The sequence below is a fragment of the Cryptomeria japonica genome, chromosome 9 (genome assembly GCF_030272615.1).
Source record: "Cryptomeria japonica chromosome 9, Sugi_1.0, whole genome shotgun sequence".
Taxonomy (NCBI): domain Eukaryota; kingdom Viridiplantae; phylum Streptophyta; class Pinopsida; order Cupressales; family Cupressaceae; genus Cryptomeria; species Cryptomeria japonica.
This window is the reverse complement of record NC_081413.1, coordinates 411,290,400-411,312,961: the sequence shown is the minus strand read 5'-3', so window position 1 is coordinate 411,312,961 and position 22,562 is coordinate 411,290,400. Positions and strand designations below refer to the sequence as shown.

Genomic DNA, 22,562 nt, shown 5'->3' with positions numbered 1-22,562 from the left:
ACTACACTACAAAATTAATGAGACCACCTAATTTAAGATTTTCTTAAAAACTCTATTTTTAGAAAGCTCCGTCTATAAGAACCCAACCAGCTTAGAGTGGCGTAAAATGATCAATCTTTTGAAAGGCAGTTGCATGAGACGTCTCCTTACATTTTAACTGTGAAGTATAAAGATGTGTAAGTGCTTGAAATTGGTATCATATTTCCTTACCATTTTGGAAAACAACAGATATACTCTAAAGAATTAAGATCACCTCTCACTTGCTTGATTCGAGCTCAAACCACTACAATGGAGATGTACTGTGTTGGATGATGGCTCGGGATGCTTCTTTCATTGTGTTTTGCAAAAAAAAATTAAATATTGACAAGTTATTTGAAAAAGTATTTTGAGCTCGGGGAACGTGGCCTCCCATTTTTGGGGACAAATCCGGCACTCCTGTCGTGAAGTCTGAGATCATAAATAATCAAGTTAGAGAATCAAATTCTACCATTCCTGGAACTTCTTCTTGCTTTGGAGATGACGGTTTCAGAAGCAAACGCCAAAGGTGTTGCTGCAGGGTGTGTTCCGCGACATTTACATCGGCGCTACGGGTATTTTGAGGATGGCAAATTACCCAGTCAGGACCATATTTTGGACATTTATTACTGCAACGAAAAATTGACCGTGAAGCACCGTTGAAAAGATCAGTAGACATGCCTTTTGCTGTTCAACGACGTGACATCTTGATATGTGTTGGGCGAAGATGAATTCTATAGTCTCGCCACCTCTATTACCGCTTCTCAGTCGTCGATCTAACAATTTCAGCTTCCCTTTCTCGTCAATGTAGACTTGACTATATATTTTGAACATGTATTTTTGTGGTTAACAGCGATTAAACGGAGCGTCGTAGGCCGAGTATGTACCTGCAAGTATCGCGAAATGAAATGGCAAGCCAGTTGAGTTCAAGAATCGGGGGCATGGCGATTTCAAAACGGTCTGTAGAACTAGTACTAGCATGGCTACTTGTGTTCGGAAAAATAGCAAATGTATCGTGCTGGAAAAAGGAGGAGTTTCGAAATTGCAGGCAAACCCCTTTCTGCAAACAAGGACGAGCAAGAAAACCCCACACAGCTTACCTCAAAGCCCTAGACGTTTCCCTCCAAGACGGAGCGCTAGCCGCCAGGCTCGAACACCAACATAATGTTTCCCCAGCCTTGATATTGGAAATCTCCGTGTACCAGGACGGAATTCTGCGTTTCAAGGTGGACGAAGAGGCGGCGGAAGGCAAAAGAAAGCGCTTTCAAGTTCCCGATGTGCTGGTGGAAGATGTGGAGAACAATAAGCTGTGGCTGCAAAGAGTAAAACAAGAGAATAAAGGCGGCGTTTTGTCATCTGTATTTTATCTCGCCCCCGGATATGAGGGCGTCCTGCAACACGATCCTTTTCAGGTTTATGTTCGCAAAGGTAAGGAGCGTTTAATCTCGTTTAACAGCAAGGGCCTTTTTCATTTTGAACATTTGAGACAAAAAAATGAAGAGAATTGGGAGGAAAGCTTTCGTGGCCATACCGATTCAAGGCCTCATGGTCCCCAGTCTATTAGTTTAGACGTGTCTTTTCATGGAGCTAAATTTGTGTATGGAATCCCCGAACATGCTGCCGGTTTGGCTCTGAAACCAACCAGAGGTCCCGAGGTCGAATCCGAGCCCTACCGCTTGTTCAACCTCGATGTGTTTGAGTACATTTCGGATTCCCCCTTTGGTCTCTATGGTTCCGTTCCCTTTATGATCTCTCACGCCAAGGAGTCTACAACGGGCTTTTTCTGGCTTAATGCAGCAGAGATGCAAATAGATGTCATTGCTCCTGGTTGGGATGGGGATCGCTTGGGGGCTGCGATTGACACACACTGGATGGCAGAAAGTGGTATTGTCGATGGGTTTTTTTTCTTAGGCCCCAAACCCAAGGATGTGATAAGGCAATACACTAGTCTCACAGGGACTTCCACCATGCCCCAGCATTTTGCCACTGCGTATCATCAGTCCCGCTGGAATTACAGGGACGAGGAAGATGTGGCTTTGGTAGATGCTAAATTCGACGAGCTTGATATACCCTATGATGTTCTCTGGCTTGATATCGAGCACACTGATGGGAAGAGATATTTTACTTGGGACAAGACACACTTTCCCCACCCAGTGGAGATGCAAAATAAGCTCGCAGCCAAGGGTCGGCACCTGGTGACCATTGTTGATCCTCATATTAAGAGGGATGATGGGTTTCCACTGCACGAGGAGGCTGCTCGGAAAGGATATTATGTCAAGGATGCTTATGGTAAGGACTATGATGGATGGTGTTGGCCGGGTGCATCATCCTATTTGGATATGTTGAATCGAGAGATAAGATCGTGGTGGGCTGTCAAATTTTGTCTGAGCAACTATGGTGGCTCCACGCCTTCTTTGTACATATGGAATGATATGAACGAGCCTTCTGTTTTTAATGGTCCAGAGGTACATTTCTTTCTCCAAAAAATCATTGGAACCATGCATTTGAGCGGATTTGGTAATTTCTGCCAATCATTTTCAATATTGAGCTCCTGATTTAATAAGCCTGGTAAAACTATGCAATTCCCAATTTTTAAATTATTCTGTATGTTGGTTTATACAAAAATTTCGTAAATTCCTAAAGCAAAAATAAAGACTAGCAAATCGTCATTTTCAATTGATTGATATTTGAGGACCTCTTGAAATTTATTGGCTAGATGGCTAACATTTGTCACCTCTCTTTGTCCCATTCTCCTTATGATCGAAATCCATGAATATCTATTGGAAATAAGCATTTCTTAATCAAGAGCACTATTTTAATTCTTTCATTTGAAGTTCCTTTTCTAGTGCAGCTGACAATGCCTAGAGATGCTCTTCATTATGGTGATGTTGAGCATCGTGATGTCCACAATGCTTATGGTTATTACTTTCATATGGCTACGGCTGATGGTCTTTTGAGACGAGGAGGTGGGAATGATAGGCCATTTGTATTATCATGATCATTTTTTGCGGGAACCCAAAGGGTGGGTGCAGTTTGGACTGGAGATAATACAGCAGAATGGGAGCATTTGAAAGTTTCTGTTCCCATGGTGTTGACTCTTGGTCTTGCAGGAATTGCATTTTCTGGTAAAAATGATTGCATTTTTGTTGTTGTTGCAAAAATCCTTTGTTTAGCTCTTTCTTACAAGGAAGCTTACACCTGATTCAACGGTCTTGTAGGTGCTGATGTAGGCGGATACTTTGGAAATCCTGAGCCTGAATTATTACTTCGTTGGTATCAATTAGGTGCCTACTATCCTTTCTTTAGAGGTCATGCACATCTTGAGTCCAAGAGGAGGGAGCCCTGGCTGTTTGGGTAAAAATATAACCTTTCCTACAAATTATCATGCTTTTCTGATAACCTGACACACATGAGAACCATTTAGCCATTTGATCAACTCACATTATTTTTTCACAATACAACATAAATCTTTATGAGGTGTTTGATAGGGTCATTTTTGGCTCTCTTTAGAAGAGATGATTCCATTTGCTCTTCAGATATGTCTGCACACGTTTCGCACATATTGGTTGTATTCTTACTTTTCATCTTTTCTGAGTTTCTGTAAAATGCGAGTCATGTGACTCAAGTAAGATCCACTTTAAGATTCCGGTTGAGATATATGCTACCAAATGTTTCACAAAAAATTATAAATAATAATGACTTGCAATAAGCATCTCAAAAGGACATTTATTATAGTGTGATGCATTACAGAAATGTACTCAAGTGTGCTGCTTGATGTTAACTTTAGAACCAGAAAGCTACAAACTCAGACAATAAAACTAAGAAAGCTTAAGAGAACAAGAAACACAACAAATTATCCTGGGAAAACCCTCCACCTGAGGGTGAAAAACCCAGCCACACCAAAAATAGATTTTATTGAATGCTCAAAATAAGTACAGAGCTCTCACACTTAGTAGACAATCATTTAACAATGATTGATAATGCTCAAATAGAAGACGACTATCAGAAAACTGCTTACAAAATAAGGTTGAAGAAGATGCTAATAGAACAAATCTCCACACACCAATGAACACAGCCGAACATGGATAATTATCTCGGAAGACTAAAGAAGATGCAATATCACAGCACCCAAGTTCTGAGTCTTTTATCAGAGATCATCAAAACAGAATGTCGATCACCTTCATTATGACCCTCGGCAAATCAAAAAATAGCTCACCACAAGACCCGATAAGGCTCACAAAAAAGACGGAAGGCCAAGCATTAAGGAAGATGCCAGTTACACACCGACATACACCACGAGCTGTTGAACTCCAGTGGAAGAAAATAAACGTTTTACCAGCTAATACAAGGTCGGTGATAGCATACAAAGACTTCGATACAAGAAATATGATCAGTGACAGATGTAATACGAAACCGAAACATTTTCTAGCTATTGAAGACCGAATACAAATGAGAGCTCGAGAATTTCATAAATATGGCAGGCATGATATCTACTGAAGTTACAATCTTTAACACTTGAACACTTTGCACTGCATGTGAATTAATAAGAATGTACTATTTCCTGCACATGTTAAATTAGGTTAACAAAGTAGCTGGCACCAAGCTTATTTAAACTACAACTTGATCAAAACCATCATTTGCAGAGTATTTTCCATTGCTGGATGTGGCATTTTATGTGAATGCAACTGTTGCCTAAGCACACACTAGGGATGGCAAAATGTGTTGACAGCTAAGGGAGTTTCCATAGTGTCTGGTAACCGTTCCAATTAGCTCATAAAAATAATCTTAAAGAAAAAAGTCTGCTTGGTGATTTTGAGGCACTTAAGGCTCCCAAGATTAGCTTCAGAGAGCCAAAATGACTGGGGACTATGCCCCTACTCAAAATTTAGCTATAAAAGAGCAGTAGCAAGTTTTGAACGTGTGCCCTGCTTTGTATCACCCAGGAGCTGTAACAACTGTACCATATATTTGTGCAATCCTACCAAGTTTTTACTTTTCACTTATTCTGGACACAAACTTGAAGATTGCAAACATTTGAAGGCTGGAGGTTTGCAGTGCGCACAAATCATCTGCTAGAAATGTAGAGCTGCTGCATTAATGCTACACTGTCTAATGCAACACTTCCATGTGTTAAGAGGACAGCTCCTTGTGGCAGCATGACCCTTGCAGGTTCTAACTACAAATAGGATGGGGATTAATGTGGTCCATATCTGCCCCCCTCCAACCCGTCTCATGGTTCTTGTGCTGCAAGGGAGTGTGGCAGCAGCCCATTTCTCTAAGAGAAGTAGCATCAGGGTGCACTTTCTAATTAGATGCTGTGATTTTGGTAATGATGCAGTTTAACTAGCTTTGCTGCGATAGGGCAGAAACATCCATAACTATCTTGGCAATTGAAGGGTGGATAACCTGGTCAAGAAAGCATGGTCTCACTTGAAGGTTGGTTGTTAGTCATTGGTATTGGATGTTGTTTTGCCTTTGGAAACTTGTAAGTTATAATAGAGAAAACAATTGTACGTAATTGCACTATCAAAGGGCAACTTTGACTGGAAACCTTCAATAAGGAAAACTTTTGCCCCAATAAAAGGCAACGTATGATTATAAATAATTGAAAACACAATTACTTTCTGTTTAAAACTTGTATCAGTGGCATGCATACAAAATTGAGAGGGCAAAATGAGTAATATTGTGAATGAATGAATGAAGGAATTTAATGACATCCACAAGACCAAGCAGTCTAAGTGACCAAGAGACATAAAATTAACACATTTTCAAATTCCTTTTGATGCCAGCTCTTCTATTATGAATCTTGACCAAGAAACTTGCTGTTTTGTGTAGCCTTGTCTCCTTAAATAGCTCGTTTAAACTGTCCACCTTCAAGTTGTTTTCAAATTGAATATAGATATTGGATATACCCATGTGCTGCACATTCTATGATGAATTGGCATTCAGTTTCAACCACCCCTTTTCTACAAAAATGTAAGTTCTTTCTTCCAAATCTTCCTTGAGGACCGTCCATCTACCTGTTTCACATCCAAGATGATGAGAATCAGTCCTCAACTGCATGATTAATATTTTAGCCATTCCCTTAATTGAAGCCCTCAAATAGGCTTTTCCATCATGCTTCCACGTGGGGTTGAATTCTTTGACATAGTGCACTTTTTTTTTTTCGGCCAATCTGTTTTGTCCACATGACAGTCTTGGATTTTTCTAACATCAACTTTTTTATCTCCTCATTAGTGTTAGGACATTCTTGCAAATTAATGTCTCATTTGTCCATGCATTTGCTGTTTTGCTTCCTCCAAGTCTTTTCCTTATGGTTTAATTCCTCAACAATCATTTTGGGCCAGTGATGCTTATCCATGTTTTTAACCTTTTTTTAAATAGCTTAAAAAACGATTTATTGCTGATGCCTCCACTAGGAACATATCAGCCTCAGCTAAAGGGATGTCATAGACTGTTGATTTGACTTTGAGACTATTAGTGATTAGATATTTTTTATTTCTTTTTAATTGTCTCCACTTGTGGTATGACATGCTACTCCCTCAAACCTCACAATCATAGAAGATAATTGGCACAACCAACAAACCAAAAAGAGTTTTTTTGGTCTTCCAATCCCATATCTCTACTTTCCTACACCTATTCGTAAAAAGGCAAGAAGCTTTCCATCCGCCTCGAATCTTTTTTGTGAAAATCAGTGCCTAGTTGTATTCTTCTACTATCTCCAAAGGACTTCCCTTAAAGATAAAGTTAACCTGTTGTTTTTTCCTTGTCAAGGACAAGATCATGACTCTGGTCTTGCTGATGTTCACTTGCATCTTGACCTCTTAGCAAAAGAGTGATAAAGCCTTCAAATGTTCTCTCAAACCATAGACAGATTTTGCAATTAAGATAAGATTGTTCAAGTCAACCTGTTTTAAGATACCCAAAATGTTTAGACTATCAAAGCGTTGCACTTTCTTGTCAAAAAGATGCATCGTGTAATGCCCCCTACTAGGAGGTTGCTAGTTTACCAATAATTAACATATATCATTAAATATTATTATGCTAGACACAATGCACCACTGAGAGGGGGGGTGAATCAGTGGTTCTCAAACTTTTCCCTTTTAACTATCCCTATGAAAGTATACCCATTAACAGATCTAGCTGAATGCAAACTTATCGGTTAGTGAGGAGACTAGACACAAATGCACTCACACAAAGGGACATCACATAACACCAGTATGTATGAGGAAAACCCAAGATGGGAAAATCTCGGTGAGCAATGTTGTTGGAGACTACTGCTCCAATTCAACCTCACAATGAAACTCTGTTACAATGTTTAGGGTACCAACCCGAGGAGCTACAACCCCTGATTTAGGGCTCCGACCCAAGGAGCACCAACCCCTAACTTGTTTATGGGCTACAACCCAAAGGAGCTACAACCCCTGCTAGTTTATGGGCATCAACCCAAAGAAGCTACAACCCCTGCACCGAGCTACAACTCAGTGATCACAATGATAGCTTCAAATACAAAAATTAGTCATGCTGTTACAAGTGAATCTTGTAACCATTTTATATACCTCACTCTGTCGATGAGACACCTTCTCTGCTACACCAGTTCACTCATCTGCTGTTGCATTGCCGGTAAACTCTACCAATTCACCTCTACTCTTCTTCTGCTCTACTGGATCTCCTCCTCACTGCTCTGCTCTTCAGTCCTCTCAACTGTCTTCCTACCGATACAAGCACCTACTGGTTATCTTCTCATATGCCCTCTAGCTGCTATACCAGTTGCTCAAACCATACCGGTTAAGCCTCTGTTAAACCCTATCACTGATTTAACCTTCACTCCCTCAGCCACTGTTATCGTCAGCTATTTTCCCTTTGACTGATCTGATTGTCTCATGCAACACTCAATCTCTTCGCAACAGCTCTATCTTCTTCTCTTCAGCAACAACATTTAATGATTTTGGCTTCCTTATTTATAACCTAGTTTTCCCGCCAAAAAGCCAATTCAAATCACAGGCGGTTAGGGTTTCCTCATCAACCTCGAGGCAAACCAAATCCAATCAGATCTTATTTGATCTGATCTCCCAGACAACTGTTTGCACATCACCGCCATTAATGTGCCTTCCAATACACGTTTATTAAACATAGCAAACACGGCCTTGTATCTCGACCTGCATCTGTCAAAACGCCATTAATATCTCTGCTGTTTCCTTCTCGAGGTCTTCTCACAATCTGATTTTCTTGTTTCGATTCAGGTGCCAACAACTCCCTGATTTTTCTCTGTCATTCATTCTTCCTCGAGCTGCACTCTTCTGATCCGATCCACAAATCACGAGATCCATATTAAATGCACACCTGTAGAAACACCTATCCCTACATGACACTTCACTGACCTTTGCGAGCTTGCCACATCATCTGTATGTGGCATCCACGTCGACCTCCACCTCTGCTAGATCATTTGTGTTGGTATGAACAGGATCATCGACCTACCACACAACCGGTTCTTCTTTTCTACTGGTTTACTAACTCTGTCGGTATCTCACACTTTATCGGTTAACTTTCATGTCTGCTCTTTGCTGTACTACCGGTGGAACTCCTTAATCGGTCACCAGACATGTCTATCCATAGCATGCTCATTCTCATCAGGTAGAGTCACATCTCTTAGCCTCTTCGCTTCCTTACCGGTTCTCATGCTTATCGGTAGCCATCCTGATGACATCGTGTCATCAACCTTTAGTGGTTTCCAACTAAGGCATCTGCATGCCAGTTTCATTCTCTATTTTCAGCTGCTCCACTTTGCCTTCTACATCATCAGACCGGACCATACCTCAACCGGTTTGTCAAAGTGACAAACACATCACACTTAATCTGTTCCAACAACTCAACATGTCTTCTTTGTCGGTCCAGTGCATATCCCTGATTTCATGCACTTGAGGCATTCCTTTGATTCACCGGTAGAACCAGTGTGAGCCTTTAAACACTTGCCTTTATCTCTTCTTCCTTATCTGGTGGAGTGATACCTTGTCATTTGCATCCTGCAATGCGCTCATGTTACTTCCCTGTTTGTGCAACACATCTTCAAACGGGCACATGTGATCCGGCGTGGGCACATTCATTGTTAGTCATTTCTTTGCATGGTGACTGTATCTTCATCCAGTGGGAGTCTTGCTGTTCTGCAACCTCACAGCATACCGGTGACTTGTACATCCTTCTCCTCCGGTGTTGATGTGATTTAGGTAACATTCTGCCTCTTCATCACAAACAACATCCAAGCATCCTTACCGATGATCAGCAATACAAGGTGATATCAAGGATATCTTATCTTGTACTCTGCATGACAATGTTGCACAAATATCTCTTCTATCGGTAGTCATCCCATACCGGTTGACATCAATGACAACACAATGCCAACATATTATGCCTTAAATTAAGCATTTGAGATTAGTGAACAAGTAATTCTTCATATTACAATCAATAACCCCTTATATTAAGGGTTTATCCGTATTACTTCCCTAACCCTAATGGAGGATGGAGGAATCATTGTGCTAGGGCGCTTGGAAACTAATCTACAAGCAGGCTCCCTCAAGGTTTCAGGAACACAAGTCCTTACCCCATCTTGGGACTTCTCCCTCAAGGTTTATAGAACACCTGTCCATACCCCATCTTGGGACTTACCCGTCTTGTGAGGAATTACTCTGCCTCTCCCTACACAAACCAGCCTATCCTCACAAAGGCATTAGTGAAAGATGAAGGACTAGATTGCTTAATATCTTGGTCTTTCAAGTATTTCGGATATATAAGAAATTAAGAATAAATCTGATTGTACTACATTTATAAATACTACAGCCTATGTATTAGACCCTATATTTGCCCTCTTATTCTTATTAGAATTCATATATAACATTCTGTAAATCAGAATTAATTATGAGTAAGTTACAGCATACCCAGTTGGCTGCCACATGATATTTGTCAGAAAAATATGATATGTCTTCTTGTTGAGCACCCCCTCCCTTTATGATATCTCCTTCATGATCCTTTATATCCCTTGGTTCGGTTGTAAGAACATGACTCTTTACCAATGGGTCTTATCAAATGGACATGCTCTTTTAGATGTGGCTCTTCACCATTGTGAGGCTTTAACCATTATTAATCTTGTCTTAATGCAATCGATGTTAATTTTTTATTCTTTCCCTTGTAACCGATGTTAATTTTCAACCCTTAACATGTGTTTGATAGTTATAGCAGCTTTAATACTGATGTGACCAATTTAACCTATCATAGCTGAACCGATCATGATGTATATTGCATGATTGGACATTGTTTAACCTTAGCAGCGATTTATGGGTGAATTCGTGAAGTCTTACCTTGTAAGACAATTTTACTTAGACTTATTATTGAGGAAAGATCGGGGACAATCCACCCTTCCCAAATTTACTTGTCCTCAAGTAGTGATTCTTTTAACCAAGTCCGTTTAATGGGAGGATCCGTAAGCTAACTTTTTGATCCTTGATGCATATGTCATTGTCTCCAATTCACTGTAGGTTATTGTTGATGGTGTTTTTATGCACTATGCAACACAGAATAAAATACTAAGTATTCTATCCTCTCTTGAACAAAATCCTTTTTATTTTAAGCTATGTGATCATAGGAAGTGACTCCAAGGTTCTCTAATGTCAGGTCTTGATGTGCTCTTGAATAGGCTTAGTTGTTTGATGTGATATTGTTGGAATCACAAGGTGGACTTACGTTGAATGCTTGAATATTGTTGGAACATGGAAATTACTTGATTTGAAAAAAAGGAAAAAAGGATAGGGTTTAGGAAGCTTACTCTAATTCTAGGAATGTAAGAGCGATGGACAATCTTTGATGAAATTGAACTAAGCATTGTTTTGACATGCAACGAACATCTCGACAAGGTTAGTGCGATCTTCTAAGGATAGCTTGATGATTTAAAAATCACCACTACATGCATAGATACCCTCAAGGTGAAACATATCAATGAAGGAGCTATAATTGAAGTTAAGCCTGGCTAATATGGATTCAGTTGACTATGCAAGACACTTTACCATTGGCAAGGTGTTAGTAGTATGGATATACAATTTCACCATTGATCATACACAAAGTTCTTCCATTCATCTAAACAACATGAAATTAAATGAGAAGTAGAGACCATGCAAATTGCCGAATCAACATATAAATTTCACCATATCTTTAGTGAAGTTTACATGTCTTTTACAACAATGTCTTGGCAACAATCTTTGCCTTGTCTTCCTACTCTACTCTAACTATCTACGAGCTACTTTCTACTACTATTGATCAACTACCCACCATTAACCTTTACAAATGAAGAAGTGGAGCCTTATATAGCGCACTAATTACAATTGAGTGGCTTAGATTGATTCACAATCAATGGCCAAGATCGAAAGGTAGAAACCCTAATTAGGGTTTGTTACACCCATTACAAAGCATTTAATGCTTGACTAATGATAAATTTACATTTGATTGGACACATACCCATTCTTGAATAATTGACCAATAGATGACAAAGTAGGTGCATCAGACTTTATGCCCACATGTGGTAGTTATCTCTTTGATGGATGAGTCAGGTACATGGAATTTGGATGCTTTAGCTTAGAATTATCTGATTGGCTAAATGATGACTAGGCACCACCTCAACGTGCTTGATCTTTGTAACTCATCACAAGTGTAGGTGATTGAGGCATATCTCTTGATACTCAACATTTCCAAGTGCCTGATGTGACGATAACTTTGCTCAAATCGATCCTCTTACTTTAATTAACTCTTCTGAAACTAACTTCCATCTTGATCACTTGCGCCCTAGAGCTTTCATCTGGCTATACTAGCAATGATTCTTGGAAATCTGGAGGAAATTCAAGATTGTAATTTTTTTTTCCTTGAATGCTTCATGTTGATTGCTACTCTTTGCCTTGATGTTGCTCAACTTCCATTATTCCTCATACTGACTCCCTGTATCAGACCTGAAAAGACAATGAAAGCACCTAAATCATGATTGTGTATTGATTATAAACACATCAATTTACCCTTATTTCCAGAAAAATAGATGTTATTATGTTCTGATTTAATTTCAATAGTCTGGAAATTTTTTCCTGTTGAAATTCTGGAAATGAACAACTAAGGTTTGGAAATGATTTTCAACTTAAAATCTGATTAGACTGTGAACAAATCTGCTCAAATCAGAATGCCTTAGCTGGGAAATTACTTTCAGTCAAGTCTGATTTTTAATGACTTAGCTCAGGTCTACACCAGATTAGCTCCACCGTAATAAATTTGCCAGAAACTTGGGCTGGAAATCGGTATAAACGCTATAAATTTTGCTCCAGATTGACCTGCTATGTGATGCTTTATTTATTTTTATTTATTTTCAACGGTGAAATTTTAATTGAAATGCCTCCTTGATGAGCCGGCCTTCCTTATCCTTGCCAGCGCACATGTTGGGTGTCAATGGAAATGAACAAAACCTTAAGTTGCACCCTTGGCATAGCAAAGGAAATAAACAACTCCTTAATTCACACTTTTGAATGGGCAATAGCAATCTCATGGTCGTAAGTTGCACTTTTGTCATGGCAATGGAAATCAGACTATTCTTAGTTTGCTGATTTGGCATAGCAAAGGAAGTCATCAATTGTTAAGTCACTCTTTTAGCCTAGCAAAGGAAGGGGGTCAATCCTTATGTTGCTCTTTTCATATGTCAAAGGAAATAATCAATTCCTTATGTCGCACTTTCAAGGGGCAAAGTAAGAGCTTAATTGCTTAATCTCTTAAGTTGCTGATTTGAATGGTCAATTGCAGTCACATAATCCTTATGTCGCTCTTTTAGGGGGGCAAAGGAAGAGCTGATTTGGCCAGGCATCAGCAGTGACAAGGCTTCGATTGTGCTTTTGGATAGGCGAAGGAAATATTCAATGCTTAGTTCGTGCTTTTTGGTGGTCAAAGGCAGTGTTGATATGCTTAAGTCTCTCCTTTTGGTGACCAAAGGAATTGCTGATGTTGGTGATCTGGCCTCTATGGTGGCATTGTAAATGCCTTGAAAACCTTTTAAATCTCCACTATAAGGTTTGTGGGGCCCAAGCAATGGCACGGTAGTGAAGGGAAGTCAAAGCTAGTGAGTTGGAAGGGATGCCGTGGCAAGAAAGGATGAGGGGATGTGGTAAAGAGATGCCATGGGGATAAGGTAGAAGGGATGTGGGGGTAGGATAAGTGCTGCGGTGGGAGTCATAAGGGGTAAAGGGATGCAATGAAGAGGAAGTGAGTGGTAAGGAAGGTGGTAAGAGGGTAGGCTAAGGGGAGTAAAAAGGATAAGGAGGTGCCGTGGGAAAGGAAGGTGGGTAGTGAAAGGGGTAGGCTAAAGGGAAGTGAGGGGTAAGGGGTGCCATGGAAAAGGAAGGTGGGTAGTGAAAGGGGTAGGCTAAAGGGAAGCGAGGGGTAAGGGGTGTCGTGGGAAAGGAAGGTGGGTAGTGGATGAGTGGGCTAGGATAGTAGCTGGGATGGGATGTTAGGAAATGGGAAGGCGAAAATGGTAAGAGATGGAAGGATAAAATATGAAGAAAGATGGAGGGATAAGGGATGAAAGATAGAGGATGGAAGGAGAAGGATGGGTGGAAGGTAAAGGATATGGGGTGAAATGGAAGGAAGTGAGGGGAAGAAGAAATGTAGGATGGATGGAGAAGGTGAGAAGGTGAAGTGAGAAGGTAGAAAGGTGAAAGGAAGGTAGGGAAAGAAGATGTAGGTGAGGTGGTGATGATAGGTGAAGGTGAAGAAAGGTAGTGAAAGGAGATAGGAGTGAAAGGTGAAGTGGAAAGGTAGGAAGTAAGGATGGAAGGAAAAGGCAGGTGAAGAAAAGATGGAAGGAAATGGAAATGTAGAGGTGAAGAATGTGGTGAAGGCATAGGGGGTGGAAGGTGGCGAATGGAAGGAAGAGAAGATGGAAGGGCTGCCAGATGAAGGAATGAGATGGAAAGATGGAAGGGTGAAAGGGAGATAGCGGTGGTAGGGAATGGAAATGAGGGGAGATGGAAGTGATGTCAATGCCATGGTTGGGCAAAGTGGTGTCAATGCCATGGTTGGGCAAAGTGGTGTCAATGCCTTGGCTAGGCAAAGGAAGTGCTGATGTCCTTCCTAACTTGTCATCAATTGATATCACAATCACCTTCTTAGCAATGCACCTAGTATGATTATGATCTCATTTCAAACAATAGAATGCAAACACCTTAGTTCGCTGATTGGAGGTGTCAATGGCAATCACTCAACCCTTAAGTCGCACTTTTAGCATAGCAAAGGAAGTGATCAATCTCTTAAGTCGCACTTTCAGGGGGTCAATGACTGTCCCTAGAAGCTTATCTTGCACTTTTGGGGGGTCAATGACTGTTCTACAAAATGCAAACTTAGAATAGTTACCCTTCGAAAGCAACTTGTCTTAGCCAAATTTCAACATTTCATTTCCATTAGAGCGAGCAAAGATGTGAATCATTATTTCCTAAGCCTTGAAAACTAACCTTTCTTCATCCATAGAGAGAGCCTTGACTTGATTACCTCTTAGCCACTTAAGATACTACACCTCTTCCAAATGAAAGGCTAATAGCTAAAAGACACAACAACTAACCTAGAAAGCAAAAAAAAGTGGGGGGGTCCTGTTGATGTGTTTTTCATGCACATGCAAACACATAATAAAATACTTTAAGTATCTTATCCTCTCTTGAACAAAGTTTCCCCGAATGCTGAAGATTTTGCCTAAGGATCAATCGAGGCAACTCCAAGGTTCTGGTATGTAGGGTCTCTATGTGTGGATAAGCTCTTATGGTATGATGTGATTATGTTGGAATCATAAGGGGACTTACATTCGAATGCTTGAATGCTTGATTAGCTGGAACTTAAGTCCTAACTACTTACTGGGAAATAAAGAAATATCAAAAGCATAAGGTTTAGAGAATCTATTCTAGGACCTAGAATGTAAGAATATAGATGAACGACTAGGCGAAATGCTATTGGGCTAGGTCTCACCATCAAACTGAACAATTCGACACCAACTCAGTGCAATCTTCTAAGGGAATTTTGAAGATGTTCAAATCATCACCATCAAACATTGATCACCATTCAAGTTAATGCATAAACAATGGACGCATAACAATTTGAAGCTAAGCTCATTCAATGCCAGTTGACCACGCAGGACGCACTTACAATCAGTAGGAGGCTAGTGGTATGGACTAGGCGGATTCCACACGAGTGCATTCAACAATTTTCTCCATTCAATCTAATTATCTATCATCTAATATGAAGATTCAACAAGAAACCATGCATATTGCAAAGGGACAACATATCTCACCATATCTTCAATGAAAATGGAATCTTTTACAATTAAGGCAACAATTTCTTGTCTTCTCCTACTCTACTCTAACTTCTATTCTATTGACTATTAACTTATTGACTATTGGCTGTTCTAACCACTATTAACTAACTATTAACTTTTACAAATGAAGAGCCAAAGCTTTATATAGAGAGCTCTTTACATTTCAATGGCTCTGATTGATTTACAATCAATGGCTAGGATTTCAAGATGAAAACCCTAATTAGGGTTTGTTACAACAAACTCTTCTAGCCAATGATAAAATTACATTCAATGCATGCGAACCAATAGGAAACAAGGGTAGGTACATCGGAGTTTGTGCCTTCGTGCATAAGCATGATTCACTGAATCTGGACATGTTGATGTGGACCTTTCTCATTGGAGGAGTAGTGACTGGGATGCCACCTTGTTTGGTACTTGCTCTGTGATGACCTTGGTTGATCCTCCATCGTCCTTGATGTACTTGATGAACGATGCACCCTTCCTTGGCTCTCTTGTGTTTGCCTATGAGATCCTCTCGAAGAGGTCTTCCTTTGACTTTGATGTCGAAATATCCTTCTTGAGATCCTCGTTCCGATCTCCCTCCAAGCTGGTCCTTCTGATTTCTTTCTTTTCCTTGATGAACTTCAGCTTGTGGAGATTGTTGTCTTGTAATCGACAAATCTGGAATTCACTCCTTTAAGTGTTGGTGGATCTCATTCTTTAAGTTCACTTTTTTGAATCAGGTCTAAGCTGGAGACATGTTGATCCTTTCTTGAGAATTCGCCTCTTGACTGCTGAAGTTCGCTCTTCAAATCTGATCTTGTTGGATTTAGCTCCTTCTAAAATTCGCTCCACATCAGCTGATGAAAATTCGCTTCTTGATCTGCTTTTTAAATTCGATCTAAAGAAGAAAGATTGGATGAATGATGAAATGACTAATGTGTGATCTTCTTTTATAGGCGCCTACATAGGGGTTTGCACCTTCTTGATGACAACCGACTTGTCCTAATGAATAAAATTAATTGCATCCATTCCAAAGTTGGCCGACTTTCTCATTAGGAATTCAAAATTGTTCTTGGCACCAAAAAGGTGAAATCAGTTTTATCAATGCATCAAATGTTTTGTAGGCCGACTTGCTTGCTTAGTCTTTCCTCCATTCTTTCAGCTTATATCATGAAGCACTATACCCTCTTCATAACTTCGCTCTTGCACCTTCAAGAGGTACATGTCCTTGATAGCATTTCGCCTTGGTACCTTAGAGAGGGACACAAGCGATTTTTGAACATTCAATGGAGGCATGCTTAGTTGTTATCAGTTGATTATTCAATGGAGGCATGCTTAGTTGTTATGATCTTTAGGACATTTGGCCACTTGAAATTACCTCGAAGAAATCCTTTAACGTGCCTTTATTAGCAAATCATTCACCATTAATGCATTTCGCTTTGGTACCTTAGAGAGGGACACAAGCGAATTTTGTTCCCAGCTGAATTCACACTCAATTCCTCCTTTATCTTGCCTTAGACTTGATTTCTTAATTCCTTTCTCACCATGATCAAGTCAATTGGCCTCCATCTTAGCTTAAAACAAGATCTTCTTAGTGCATTAAGTGAGATAGGGGGTTCTAAGAAGTTCGCTCCTGTACCTTTAGAAGGGTCAAGAGCGAAATTCCTCGTTTTTTGATTCAATTCATCCCCCATTCAACTTTTGAATCCCCTTTTTACCATGATCAAGTCAATTTGCTCCCTAACTTTGCTCAGGATGATATCCATTCAATGCCTAGGTGAGATGAGAGGTCCTCCAAGAGATTCGCTCCTGTACCCTTGGAAGGGTCAGGAGCGAATTTCTTCTTTTGACTGAATTCGCCATAAACTTTAGCTTTTAGATCCTTCTTCCACCACAATCAAGGCAATTTGCCCTCAACTTCGCTTAGGATAAGATTCGTCCAATTGCTTGAGTGAGGAATTAGGAGTTTTCAAGGATTTCGCTCCTATACCCTTGGAAGGGTCAGGAGCGAACTAGAGGTATTAGGCTTGGATATCTATTAAACGTTCTCTTCTCACCTCCATTCACGTTGCCTTGGCCTTAGAACATGCTAGCAAATCACATTACGGGGTCCCCTTGTTCAAAATGTTGGATCAAAGGCAAATCTTAACAATTTCGCTTATGTACCTTAGAGAGGTACGGGATCCACTAGGAAATTCGATCTTGTACCTTTGGAAGGGACAAGAGCGAATTAGGCAAACTTGCACAAATTCCTCACTTTGTGTCATTCAACTTGGTTTGAATTCATTCCCAAGGGCATGTACAAGTCAATTCCTTTTCTTTGTCCATTCTTTCTCCAATCCAGTCTTCTTGATCTTAGCAAGGTACATGATTGAATAACTTCGCTCCTGTCCCTTTGGAAGGTATAGGAGCGAAGTTAGGAAATTCACTCAAGTGTTCAAATGAAGTTGAAATGCAAACTTGAAATTTAATACATCCTTTAGCCACTCCTTTCATTTCATCCAATCCATTCAAGTGCCTACATCGCTCCCAACTATGAGCAATGTAAGCAGATTTTACTCCAATCAGGGAGCACTTCCTTTCAACCTGCTTCTCAATGCAAGTGTAATCAGATCTCTTGAATAGTGGAGGAAGTTATTTCTGGATAATTATCTTCTAGATTGATGTTGTCGTGACTTGTCCTCCATGCTTCCTTAGGTGCTCATCTTTCTCTTTTCTTCTATCTTCATATCAAACATCAAATTAGAACCTTGGAAAATGATCTGGAATTCCTTTGAAATCTGCCCCTTTGCCTTTGTATCAAACCCCAATTCTATTTAAGGTGTTGAATATCCTGCATTCAGCTCTGTAAGTGCATAGTAATGGTCTGATCCATCTTCTTCATGTGACTGAATTTTGTTGGTGTAAATAATTATTCATCATGGATATTATTACACTTTACTTAAGTTAACTTAGGATAATGCATCTCATCGTAGTTTGGATATGAGACACTTAGGGAAGTGTGCACATAGGGATATAGCTTATAGGAGAAATTCCACCTTTTGTGGTCTTATCTTGCTGTTACACTCCACATTCGGTGGGTCATCCACCTCTTGTGGAATATTATATTATTTCTCCTATCTACCCCTACTTTTTCTTACCTACCCTTGTTTCTCATTGAGCCACATGTCATGATTGTGTGCTCACATATCCATATGGCCTTGCCTATATAAGCATGCCCATATTCATTGTATTGGTTAATCCAGTTGATCATTTGCATATTGATGAGAATACAGTTTTGTTCTTGTCATACTATTGTCTATCTTTTGTGCTTTTCATTGTGCCCTTGATCTTGGCAAAATCTCACATGGTATCAGAGCCATTGGGGCTTCATTGATTGGTTTTGGGAGACATCTTGGAAGACTTCATTTTGCGGATCTAAGGTATTGCGCGTTTTGGAGGCATCCTAGAGCGTTTTCGACCTCACCATTGCGTCCGGGAGGCCGTTTCCATAAAAATTGAGTATAAACTTGACCTATTTTGGTGAAAGTCGAATTTTGGGTGTGGAGAAAATTTTTGCCCAATTCGGGCGATACGGTACGGATTTTTTTGGATTTAAAAAAATAAATAAAAATATTTCTACGCAAGGAATTTTTTTTTTTTTTGAAAAAAAAAAAAAAGAAAAAGGGAAGGAATTGTTCAGGGTTTGGGGGGTTCATTTAACCCCACCCCTGAACCTTTCCGTACTCTGCAGCCCGATAGGTGGCGTTGACTACTCCATCACCGCGAACTCTCTCGCTGACCGGCCAGCTCCGTCCATAGGCCGCCTTCCTCCGCCTCCCACGGCCACCGCACAGCTCCCGACGGCCACGATTGCTCTCCGCCTCCCGTGGCCACCGCACAGCTCCTGACGGCCACGACAACTTGCCGCCTCCCGCGGCCACCGCACAGCTCCCGGCGGCCACGACTGCTTCAGTCCTCGGTGGCCCTACTCACCCCGCTCCGACAGTCCTGACAGCGGCAGTAGCTGCCTCCCGCCAGCAACCGGGCCCACCGCCACTGGTTTCGGCTCCAGCCACCAGCACCAGCCATCGGCTTCGGGAAACCCACAGGCCACCGCCCACCACCGGGCCCCGTCAGCGCTTAAACCGGCGAATCCATGCCCGCCACGTGGGAGGAGGCCACTGGCCCGTGGAAATCCTTTGACACGTCAGCGCTCAGTCAACGCCCTGTCAGACGCCACGTCAGCACCCAGACAGCTTGTCCGTACGGTCAACCAAGGGGTGCAACGACCATTTTGACGGTCATACGACCGTCAAATTTAACACAATGTTTTGTTGACGTCAACATTTTTTGAAAATTTTAGACTCGTCTCCGTTGAGCAGTTTGGTTTTTTGGGTCAACTTTGGAGGCTCATAACTTGCTCAATTTTGCTCCGTTTTGGGTGCAATTTTTTTTTGATTTGGGCTAATTTTTCGTGCTCTCCGCAGTGGTGTGGTTATTTTCTGATTTTGGTGCACAAGTTTTTCAGAATTTGCGGATTCTCTCAGCTGTACCCGTCTAATCTTCGATTTTGCAACTTCAAAGGCTTCGTTTGAGCTCATACGACCTCCTTTTCAGGTGCCGTTTTTTTTTGAAGTGCATAATTTTTCGTCTACCTTCATAATCTATGATCAGTTTGCAAAGATTTTGAGTGGATATTGTACTTTAAGATATTGGTCTTTTTTGGCCTATTTGGTACTTGTAATTTGTTTGGATCTTAGTTTGGATCTCTTGCATTATCAGTTTGAGTCTCCTTTGGCCTCATTGAGGCAGTTGTAAAGTTGAAATCAGAAGTCCACTTTGCCATTTTTTGCAAGTGGCCCATTGTACACGCTCTAAGTATAACGTGCCAAATCATCATTTTGGGGTGGGGGGGGGTTCTTTGATTGGGTGAATTTGGGGGGGTGTCTTGTGTGATTGTACCTCTCTTTCCTTGTGCTCTTTCATTTTTGTTGCTATGAGTCCTCATAAATTTTCACCTTTAACTTCATATAATTATGCATCTTGGAAAATTAAAACATTGAGCAAATTAATGGAAAAAGAACTCACGCATTACATAGATGGAACAATAGCAGCACCACCTGATCCTAAGGCTGATCCTAATGCTCAGTGAGAATGGCTCACTAAGAATTGCATGGCTCTTGGAACTTTGCGTAAGTATGTATCAGATGACCTCATTTTTCACGTTGAGAAGTGTTCTACAATCAAAGAGGCTAGGGAAATGTTTTAGAAATTGTAAGGTCAAGTTGATGAAATCAGAGGTTACAAGATTGACAATGAGCTCACCAACTTGGATCCCAAGAGTTTTGATACAATCCAAGATTATGTCACCAAAGCAAATGAGCTAAGAGCAAAGCTTAAGGATTGTGAAATTGACAAAAAGGATGCTAAGTTGATATTCAACTTGTTGGACAAGCTTGCACCTGAATATGCAGCATTTGTTTCTAGCTTCCAAACTCGTCGTTTGACAGTGGGGAGTTCCTACACTGTTGCCTACATTTGATGCTTTCACAGAAATGTTGATATTGGAACAATCTAAGTTGTTGAACATGGGGCTTCTCAAGTCTTCAAAGTCCAAGGCTTTGGTGGCTAATCAAGCGAGTCAAGGCAAAGATTCCAACAAGAAGAAGAAGCAATCTAAGTCAAAGCCACAACAGGAAAAAGGACAATCATCCTCTCCATCACAAGGCGATTTTTCATCCTCTTCCAAGAAGGGGACTCCACCTAAGAAGGATAAACCAACTTGTGCTTATTGCAAGAAGTATGGTCATGATGAGCATCGATGCCACGCTAAGCAAGTTGATGAGTTGACAAATCTTCTTAAGAAAAATAACATCAACTTGCCATCCGCCTACAACAAGAAGGATTCATCTCCTTCCTCTTCCTCACAGTCTAAGGGAAAAGGGCAAGCATTTGTGGCTACAACAGGTTCTTCACAGTAGTGGATACTTGACTCGGGTGCCTCTTATCACATGGGTTCTACAAAGGAGCAACTTTCTTCATTGGAGCCATCAAAGGTACCTCACATTTACATAGGTGATGATACACAAGTTGAGGTTGAAGGGAAAGGTTCAGTTGACATGGATGATGGAACATTTGAGAATGTTCTCTATGTTCCTAACTTGTCTACCAATCTTCTCTCTATCTACCAAATCACTCACTATGGGAATGGGAAAAAGGTTGATTTTACACTTGATTCAGTTGTGGTAAAGGAACTTGATAATGATGCCTTGGTAGCAGTGGGACAAGTCAATGACAACTCAAGGCTTTATTCATTCTCCCACTTTGTGCCAAGTTCTCCTTCTAGGGCCTTGCTTACTCATTCAAATTCAGAAAGTAAGTTTTGGCATGAGTGCTTTGGTCACCTCAACTACCGCTATCTTCAGCAGCTCAACACTAAAGACATGGTCACAGGTGTTGGTGTTGGAAATAAGCCACACCCGAACCAACGATGAACTGGTCCAAGAGGGGCCAGTAGTTCAGTGGTAGAGCACTCCAGCAACGTATGGAAGGTCCTAGGTTTGAGTCCTAGCTGGTCCATGTCTCAACATGGCATCAGAGCCAGGTCCAGGCTAGAAGCCCGAAGGACACGAGAGGTGTGGCTTAAGGGGGGGTGTTGGTGTTGGAAATAAGCCACACCCGGACCGACGATGAACTGGTCCAAGAGGGGCCAGTAGTTCAGTGGTAGAGCACTCCAACAGCGTATGGAAGGTCCTAGGTTCGAGTCCTAGCTGGTCCATGTCTCAACAACAGGTCTACCTCGAATCAGTTTTTCAGAGGGTGTATGTTCAGGATGTTCCATGGGCAAGCATCCCGAGGAGAAGTTTGATAAGGGGAAAGCTTGGAGAGCTTTGGAAGTTCTTCAACTTGTTCACAGCGATGTAGCAGGTCCATTTCCATCACCTTCATTTAGTTAGGCCCGCTATGTCCTCACCTTCATTGATGACTACTCCCGCTTCACTTGGGTCTACTTTCTTATTCATAAGAGTGAAGTGTTTGACAGATTTCTAGACTTCAAGGCTCATGTAAAGAAGCAATCAGGGAAAGTGGTCAAGATTCTTCGCACAGATAATGGAAGGGAATGTGTGAACAAAAGACTTGAGAATTTTTGTACATTTGAAGGGATTGATCTTCAGCATTATGTTGCTTACACTCCACAACAAAACGGAGT

General features: G+C 40.9%; 1 pseudogene; it reads left to right on the top strand.

Annotated features, from left to right (window-relative positions):
• Positions 1-208: 208 nt before the first annotated feature.
• Positions 209-22,562, top strand: part of LOC131858101 (probable glucan 1,3-alpha-glucosidase) — a 91,891-nt pseudogene continuing 69,537 nt past the window's right edge.